We start from the raw sequence: 10,076 nt of genomic DNA on the forward strand, positions 1-10,076 counted from the left end.
TGTATTCAAGTAGCCCCGATCAGCTTATCGGTGCTGATCAGCACTCAGAAATGGAGATTTCATCGGCCATTGGTCCCGCAAACTAAAGTTGGCAAGTTGGAGGGGAGAAGGATCGGCAAGGTTGCCGGGACGGCACTTAGAAAAAAAACCTCATCTCTACATCAATGGAGTCAATGGAGCGGGGACTTATAACATTATAGGACTGTTTACGTTTTATTGCTCATAATAAAAATGTGCTTGGCATTACAGTGTCGAGGTCATTCACTTCATCGTGTCAGCGCTTACGTTTATTATTGGCATAACATTGTACTTTTATATGTTATGATGATTTGTGTGTCACATTAGTCTTAATGTTATGATGTGTCAATGGGAAATCCTATACTCAACTCTTAAAGGAACAGGTCACATAATATGAAACATGTTACTTAAGTGTGCTTCAATTTATTATATGATGTAACACATTTCACACATCTAACCGATCCAGCGTATAGTAATGTTGGTATACATTACAGAATGCTTTGAATGTGTAACGCATGATCAAATGTAAATGTAGCTGTTTGTTTTCATGTAATTTGTGACCTCCCTCTTTTGATGACGTCCACAATTGGACACTCAATAACATTGCATGTTTACATTGTACACCATGCATTAGAATAACTTCATGCTAAGTTATACACACATCTATAATAGTTACTCATTTTTACACGATTGAAACTGAATCAATAGCAAGTATCCTGATGGCATTACATTATGCATATGCACTTTACAATTAGTTCATGTGAACAGGTGACAATAACATGCCAAATTACACATGTTGCAACGTAGTTTCTCAACGTCAATTTCATGGTTGTATCCTAATTAGATGACTGAGTGTTGCGTTCAGAAGTGGTACATGGATTACACATTCCAGAAATACTTGCCAATAAATGGTTGTACAAAGGTTAACGTTACATCATTCTCAAATATCATGATTGCCTGGTGAACACACATAAATAATCCTTTTAATTGGTACTGGATACACGTTGGGAGTGAACAACTTGGATATGTTAATGTAACACCTTGCACTTCAGCAAGTCACCTGACATCATCACATAGGTATTTAAAGGAGGGCAATTACCTGCGCATTCACAGCTACAGACCTGAAAATGATGCGAATGTTTGAGACGGAGGAAGATTCTATGGGACGAGAGGCTTGCTGATGGAGAGGATGTCACAGGCCAAGGAAGGGACAGGGACAGTGACAGGCACGCAGACAGGAGAGGTCGAGGGAGAGGGCAAGGAGATGAGAGGAGAGAAGTTGTGCCTCGTTTGTACAGGGAGAGAACCATGTTAGATGGGATGAGTGAGGAGGAGATTGTAAGTCGCTATCGTTTGCGTTCAGCAGCAATCTTAGCTCTTTATGAAGAGATACAGGGAGATTTAGATTTTGTGACAGCCAGAGGTCGTGCAGTCCCTGGGCTTGTTAAAATGCTGTGCTCATTACATTATCTTGCTTCCGTGTCATTCCAGACAACTGTGGGCATAGTGGGCGGGGTCTCGCAATCTACATTCTCGCGGGCCTTTACCCAGTTTCTATGTGCACTGAATAGACGCGCTAGGAATTATATTCATTTTCCTACAGAGCACACAGAATGGCTGGAAGTGAGGAATGGCTTTTATATCATAGCTGGGATACCATGTGTGATGGGATTGCACCCATGTTGCTTTGATCCCGCCTAGTCAGAGTGAGCATGCTTACCGCAACTGTAAGCACTACCATTCCCTGAATGTACAGGTGGTATGCGATGCCACGATGAAGATTATGCATGTGGTAGCCAAATTCCCTGGTTCCAGTCACGATTCCTCTATCCTGAGAAACTCATCAGTCTTCCATGCTTTCGAAGAAGGCTATTTTGGACCTGGTTGGCTGGTGGGTGAGTACATATTATGATGTGTTAACAAACAACTCAAGTTTTTATATGAACTGTTCAATGTAATAATGTTAACACAAATGGTATCATTTTTTGGCACGATGGATTATAGGTGACTCAGGATACGGAATTAGGCCGTGGCTGTTGACCCCTGTGGCAAACTCTCAATGTGAAGCAGAGGAGAGGTACAATGTTGCCCATATATCTACCCGATCCGTCATAGAGAGGACATTTGGGCTTCTGAAAACACGATTTCGGTGTTTAGATAGAACAGGGGGGGCATTGCAATATAAGCCTGCTAAAGTGTCAGATATTGTCATTGCATGTTGCATTTTGCACAATTTGGCACTCCGCAATAATGTACAAACCGACATACGTCAGGGCTTGGAGGAGGAGCATCCCTTAAATTTACCAGCTGACACTGAGCAAACAGCTGGTGGTGTTGAGACACGTCGGAATGTCATAAACACCTATTTTTCATGTAAGCAAATACATATATGTTCATAGAACTACATAGATGTATTAATTCATTGTAATGATAAATACATTTGTACAAATACCATTCACTTAGGAAACAGATGAATATGGTTCGCACACCTTTCTCTTCTCTGCTTTGTGGACAATTGCATGTGGCACCGGTATGTCATTCATCAACAGGTTGTATTATACTTCTTACCAATAAAAGGTTTTGTGTGTACGTGAAGAAATAATCTATATTTTATGTACATGCTCTTTTTGGTTATGCATACACAATAAACCTACTATGTCGATAGTCAATAGCTAGTGCAGTATGGTTACATATGTTTCTTTTGGAGTGTGACATGTGTGTCACAATGATGTGTACACTTTTGTGTATTTAAGATCATATTTGACGTATGATAGATTTTGTTTCGTATCACATACAAAATTGTCACTTCTGTGTGTTGCTTACCTTAATGAACATGTCATGACAATGATTTATATTCATTCATGTTTTCTTTTTCAAGGTATATCACTCCAATTACTGCTCCTGGTATGTATTTCAATTCACATCTGTCATAAGATGTGCAAACCTCGATACAGGTATAGTTACAGGATGTATAAACAGAACGTAATGAAAAAGATGTGACAATAGAAACATGTCGTTTCTGTATTGTGTCCGTGCGTTTATCTACACTTGGTTGTTATTGTGCAGTGTGTTTCCTTATCATTACGTACATTACATAACATGTAATTTTGGCAACGTAACAACATCCATTCATGGAATATAGGGGTGGGGGGAGAGAAGGGGATAAACCCTGCTCAGCTAGTGATTATGGGAGGAGAACATCTATTCATGCACATGAGCGATGTTTACACTCAATGCATGTTTGTATGATAAGACCCTAATGTGTTAAACATCATTAACATTGCAATGTATGTGATTAGTTCTTCTCTCACTTCATCTTCATGTTCATTACTACATTGTCACATGTGTATGTATAAGTCAAATTTGTGTGTTGATTTGACGTTCATCTAACATTTGTCAAAATGTTAACACCATTCCAAAGTATAGTTTTTGGAATTCTCAACTTTTCCTAAATCATTCAACACAATGACAATGTAGTTATTAAAAATTTTATTTCATTCACTTTACTTATTCAAAATGATCATGATCCTTTATAACTACTGTCAACATATGATCATAAATGAAGTATACATTTACATACGCACACTTTTCAGCAACCTACTGTGTGTGTGTTGTAGTTTTGGTGTGATGCATGTATTTCTACCAGAAATAATATAAACCAACATAATAATGTTGCTTTTATCATCGGCCTCACTTAGCTATGTATGTGTTGAACGTTTACTAATAACACTAAACTATAGTTACTCGTGTGAATTAAATGTACACACAAAAGTTCATGGTTTAATGATCTTTACCTAACATTCATTAGCTCATGCATGTTAGGTTACCACTACAACTTAGGTGATAATATAACATTCACATGACTAAACAGTTTCTATCACCTCACTATTGTTATTGTGTACGTACAGATACAATGTCGACGAGTTGTTATGTAGCATTTACATTCTTTGTCAAGTCACACGTGAGATTATAATATATAGTAGATTAATGTGTTTGCTGAGTGATAATGTTGGTTGCATATATCACATGGCAATATATATAATGTTAGTAGAAAAGAAAAAAATATCACTATAAGTTCTAACTTCAGTGCTTAGCAACATCATTATGATAATTAAGTGCATAGTAAATATTTGCACAATAGGATAACATTATGTAGTGATTGTTAATCTGCGCACCAATCATTGAAAGCATCGTTACATATTTATTATAATAGTTGTTCGCTAGTCGTCACCATCATCTAATATAACGATTGGCCCATCTGAAATCATACATTGGTCCCATGTATTCATCCTCGACATCTGTGAAATACAGCAAACACAGGATGGCACATTTATCTATGTTTCAGCATGAAAACGCTTAACACATCTCTATATGATTGTGGCTATTCACGCATAAGTTACGTATATGTTTAAACTGCAAGGATAAAACTAAAGTTACAGAAATATCTCATTATTCTAATGGCGTTGCTGACATTACTACTGAGATGTTTGTTCCGGTGCCTGTATACATAATAATGTGCGCGCACAACGTCTGTTGCGCGCGCACGTCACGAATGTGTGGACTAAGTCTTAGCGCATGCGCTAAACTATGTGTACGCTGTGCGTTCAATACATGTCCCTCCATGGTGCTGCTAGCAGTACGCATATCATGGCTGAAAGTTATGATATGGAAGCGAAACAAATTCACTTCTACACACGTACATATCTAAACTTTGTAAACGAACGTGTGCCCACGGCCAAAACGGACAATCAGCCAATGAGCGAACAAAATACGTGTGACGTCAGGTTAAGGCACCGTGAAATGCACGCAAACACCCCTCCCACTGAATGAACATTGGCCTCCAGCGCTGTGCACGCATCGCCCCACCGAGGCGCGCGCATGAAACACTGCACTGACCGTAACAATAAGGTATGGGCACAGCCAATACTGTTTTACGAGCGCACGTCGGTTGGGGGTGGGGCTTGCATCGGTAACCTTTTTAAGGACGCCTTGGGACATGACCAGGTTCCCACGTCATATGTGGGCAACACTTTGTTTTTATATGTAGAATGCTAAACAATGAGGTGTGTGTGTGTGTTACAGTTAGTGTAACATGTTGAAATTATACTTTAAAAGCGATAAGAATCTATGATTTAGGACTCCGTCACCAATGTGTACTAATGGTTCGTCATGTAGTATATTGTTATAGGAAATAATGTCTTTGTGCACGCTACATGTAAGGCTGTCTGCAATGTTAACCTATATCCACTCATTTGGCTAACAAATGGTGTATATTATTAATGTACACATATATAATTTGAGTGTAGAAGTCAAAACTGATTTGGTTGCAACTGTTCGCTCCAGGAAGTCACAACAGTATCATCCATGGTTGAGGCAACGGTTGAATCCTGAATCACACACATCTCCATGAGGCGGTCATATGGATCTGCAGTGGCTTCTTCAAACAAGACGTCCGGAGGTACGTACAGTTGTTGGTTGTTTTCACATCCACATTGGTATTGCCCATATAAGTTTTGATACATATCATAGTAGTTATGTCCATCTTGCATCTGGTCTTGATGAATGGAGGGTGCAGGTATATCAGCAGATGCGACAGTCGGTGCGGCTTCAATGTAACTGGTATTAGGCAAAAATATGCTATTTAACAGAAGATATGTTCCATGTTCCATGGTAAGTTTAAATGATGGCGCAACATGCCAGCATCCATATCGTTGATCTAGCCAATCATGGACACGCTCAAAACATTCATTTGCGGATAAAGTGAAACGTACAGAAGTTTTAAAATTTCTTTGTCTGTCTGGTTCTTGGTAGTATGGATATTTCTTTTGGATCAAGTCATAGATTTGACCCACCGTTGCCCTTTTCTCTGCCGTTGATTCGATTGCTTCATAAATCATAAATTTGTATGATTTACGTGGATGGCTGTGCAATGTGGAAGCTTCTGCCATTTCTTCTCTCCAAGTGTACACTGTCTTAAGTTGAACACATACAGATGTCTGCTGAATGTGTGAATAGTTACATGTTATCTTCGCGGTTTGTTCCAAGGTTATAATACAACCTAACTGTTATACGCCTAGGTTTTCTCCCACAAGAAATTTGTTACAATAATTGGCTGAAATTCTTTGTCTAAGATACAGTCTTTTCACATGAATCGAAACTTTACTTTCGGTTTAGTCAATCAACTTGTGCAAAACAAGTTGACTATTTTAATTAGAATAACTATGTGTGTGAAATCTTCTACAGTGCTAGGATGAACAGATTTCTGCTTACACTTAGCTAAAATTAAGCACACACACACACACACATCTCTCTCTTTGTATCTTTTTCTGCTTTTCTCTCTCTCTGTTTCTCTCTCTTTCTCTCTCTGTTTCTCTCTCTCTTTGACTCTCTCTGTTAGTCTCTGTTGATATATACATAGATATATATATATATATATATATAAATAAATATATCTATAATTAGATATATATAAATATATCAACATATATATTTATCTAGATATAATTAACTATTACCAGCACTTATCACCTGAGATCAGACTCCAAAAGACTATTCATGGTCCCAAGGCTCAACAGAGTATCCGGACGTTCCTCCTTCTCCTTCCGTGCACCCCAAAACTGGAACAACCTACCAGAGACTCTCACATCCACCACCAGTTTAAGTTCTTTCAAATCTAAGGCTGTCTCACATTTCAACCTGGTCTGTAACTGTTTCATACGCTCATAATATATATTTTCTTTAACTGTGCACGCAATGTCTTGTATATAATGTATACCCTGTTCATTTATGTAACTACTTGTAACCATGTATCATTTGTTTTACTCTGTGCCCAGGACATACTTAAAAACGAGAGGTAACTCTCAATGTATTACTTCCTGGTAAAATATTTTATACATAAATAAATATATGTGTATATTGAATGTTATCAAGCATCTGTACATGATCATACATACACTATGCATGAAATATTCTGCAGTAAACACCACCAGGACACCAACAAATTAAGTGAATGTGATTATTTATTTTTGTTTATCCTTTTGAGAGCGAGTCACAGGCCTGCTTGTTGGCTGTTGTGTTTGCCTTTTCCCTCTGCCAATTACTCTGGCCTTAACTGTACGACTTGTACTGACCTGTGGCAGTTCTGTGGCACTGGGTGTGGGCTGTTGCACTTCAGGGGCACTGGGTGTGGGCTGTGGCACTTCAGTGGCACTGGTTGTGGGCTGTGGCACTTCAGTGGCACTAAGTGTGGGCTGTGGTACTTCAGTGGCACTTGGTGTGGGCTTTTGCACTTCAGGGACACTGGGTGTGGGCTGTGGTACTTCAGTGGCACTGGGTGTGGGCTATTGCACTTCAGGGGCACTGGGTGTGGGCTGTGGTACTTCAGTGGTACTGGGTGTGGGCTGTTGCACTTCAGGGGCACTGGGTGTGGGCTGTGGCAGTTGTGAAGCAGTTGATAAACATTGCAAGAGTGATGGTGGATCAGTTTCTTGTTTTGGTGTTTTAATCTTTTTCCAAAAGCTGGTTAGTAGTAATTGTTGCCCTAACTTTCTTTTTCGTGTCTCATTTGTAGGTGTCAGTTCCTGATTTTGAACAGATGTAAGCGGTTGGATGTTGACAGGGACCTGCACAGAACTTGCACCTACTGTACCGGTATCATCCAGAACTGGGGAATGAAGAACTGATGACTCAGGAGAAAAAGTAGCAGCATGTAAAGATCCATCCTCAGATGGGGTAAAGTGGAATTGTTGTTCTCTTGCTGTCATTCGCAACTGATTTGCTTGGCTTACATTGAGAACTAGTGCTTGTAATGTCCTGTTTACATTTTGGATTTCTTTAGGAACTTGGATGATGACTTTATGAATTTGTGACATTTGTGATATTGACCTTTCATGCATCCTTTCATTCAGTGATATCATCCTTTCAAGCACTGACATCATTTCTGAATGGCGACGATTTTCTTCACCCAAGATTTGTTCTTCAGAAGCTGCAATAGCTGAGTAGGTGTCACGAGCAGGAGGACTTGAATGCTGTGTTAATCCAGGAGTGTCAACATCTTCATGGTCACTTGAGTGAATTGGTCCTTGAGTAGCAACATCTGGTTCTACAAATAAAGAAAGACATTATGAACTGCCATGGAAATTTCACTTGTTTTTCATTATAATGATAGTTGTTCTCATAGTGGAACACAACATGTTTCCATAATTTTTAATTTGTGTCCAATTAAAAGATGATGCTTGAAGTAACAATGATGTTTCGACTCAGTGTGAAAGAAGAATGAATGAAAGGTTATTGTAACCTCACAACTCCTAGCTGATAGTTTACAACACACACAATACATGTTGTCAGGAAACACTACATCTTCTGTGACAATAACTGATGTGAATTTCATTACATGTGAAAGGCATTTATTTTGCATGGCAAATTAAATTCTACAAATGTACACATTAGATGTGCTACACCTCATAGACTCACCTTCCATGCTTGATGATGACCTTTATGAGACAGGTGATGAGACATGTTCAGTGTCAGGTGTCACAAGAGCTGCAGGAGCAACTATATAGAAGAATAACATCAGAATTTTATTAACATGTGTACATAATTAACATGAAGTTTTTGTAGTGGGAGTATTTATGGCTAAATATCAGCATGACATAACGAAATGACAATGATATGGTTCTGCCAACCTGTACATTATCCATCTTAACATAAATGTACATGTCAACCTAATTGGCACATTTATTTTAAACACCATACAACATACAATGTTCATGCAGGAATGCATTGTAAAATTAAGTGTTCTGTTGTACATACACTGCATATGTTGTGTAGTAATCTAACAATAATAATGTACATCACTACCATGACAGCAACGTTGACTCTGCTTATAATTCAGTACCTAATTTTAGAAATGTGAAAGAATGTTTTTTGTGATCTGTGTGAACATTTAAGAGAAGCAGGTGTAGCGCTCAATGTGGCTGACACTCATCAACACATGCAGTGTGTTGCTCACAGATGGTACTGTTGTGATAAGGTGGCGTATCTATAAGGTAAAAAGAAGATATGAGTGAACGAATGAGTAACGTACGTTTTCATATATAGTGGCCTGGTGGGTGAAAGTATTCAGATAATTACCATTTCAAATGAATGTGATTAACTTCTGTTCACCTTGTCAGCTTGTAACAACTGTAGTCCCTCCACCAAGACGTGACACCACCATGACCTTTTATTTGGTTCTACCACCTGTAAGCCGTCCCACAAGACTTGACCCTACCATGACCCTGTGATCTGGCTCTGTGCCCGACCCCACCCCCTCTGTTCACCTCTATGCTGTGATTACATATTAATTGCAGCTGTTTTCACACACCGGTACATGAGCTAAATAAAAATATGAAGTGAGCTACATATGAACACAATTAAATACCATATGGTACATGTTCCTATTTATGCTCTCATTATACTACATGAAGCGAAAAAAGAGCTTTAATAAAACATAACGAAATGTGTTTGTGCAAATTACTTATGTTCGCCTTTGAATGCACAATCTTCCATGCAAGACTTGATTAGGCAGTATTGGCCTGTTTATAGTTGAAACATACATTATGACTAATATATATATATATATATATATATATATATATATATATATATATTATATGTATACTGCACCGACACACTTTATTCGAGCAAATGCCCGATTTGTACCTGGCAGATACTTTGAATCCGCCGCTGCTCACCTCTTGCATGCTGCGTTGCGTTTGCCTTCCCAGCCACGGTTCATGCCTGGCTGACGGGGGATCTGATCTGTTAAATGATAACAGAAGAATTTAGTAGGCGGCAATGTTTTGTTTGTCCACCAGATGGCATAAACTCATGATAACCAGAAGAATTTACTAGGCGGCAATGTTTCGTTTGTCCACCAGATGGCATAAACTCATGACTTAAGTAATGTGTGGACTTTGCAAGTTGTTTCGTTTACTATACCAAAAAAGATACTTTATCCCAGTACAGTATGCTACAGTATTGTAACTTGTCCTTGAGACTGAAGGAAGAGTTGCAAA

At 38.8% G+C, this 10,076-nt stretch overlaps 1 long non-coding RNA gene across 2 annotated transcripts; it reads left to right on the plus strand.

Annotated features, from left to right (window-relative positions):
- Window positions 1–580: 580 nt before the first annotated feature.
- On the plus strand, window positions 581–8,226 carry LOC142498337 (uncharacterized). Of its 2 annotated transcripts, XR_012802429.1 has the most exons (4): window positions 581–2,922; window positions 5,362–5,476; window positions 7,589–7,749; window positions 7,926–8,226. It is a non-coding gene; the product is annotated as an uncharacterized LOC142498337 (long non-coding RNA). The 2 variants fall into 2 exon arrangements; XR_012802428.1 differs by lacking the exon at window positions 581–2,922 and having other exon boundaries at window positions 3,490–5,476.
- Window positions 8,227–10,076: the final 1,850 nt, after the last annotated feature.

Source organism: Ascaphus truei, chromosome 1 (assembly GCF_040206685.1).
Source record: "Ascaphus truei isolate aAscTru1 chromosome 1, aAscTru1.hap1, whole genome shotgun sequence".
NCBI lineage: Eukaryota > Metazoa > Chordata > Amphibia > Anura > Ascaphidae > Ascaphus > Ascaphus truei.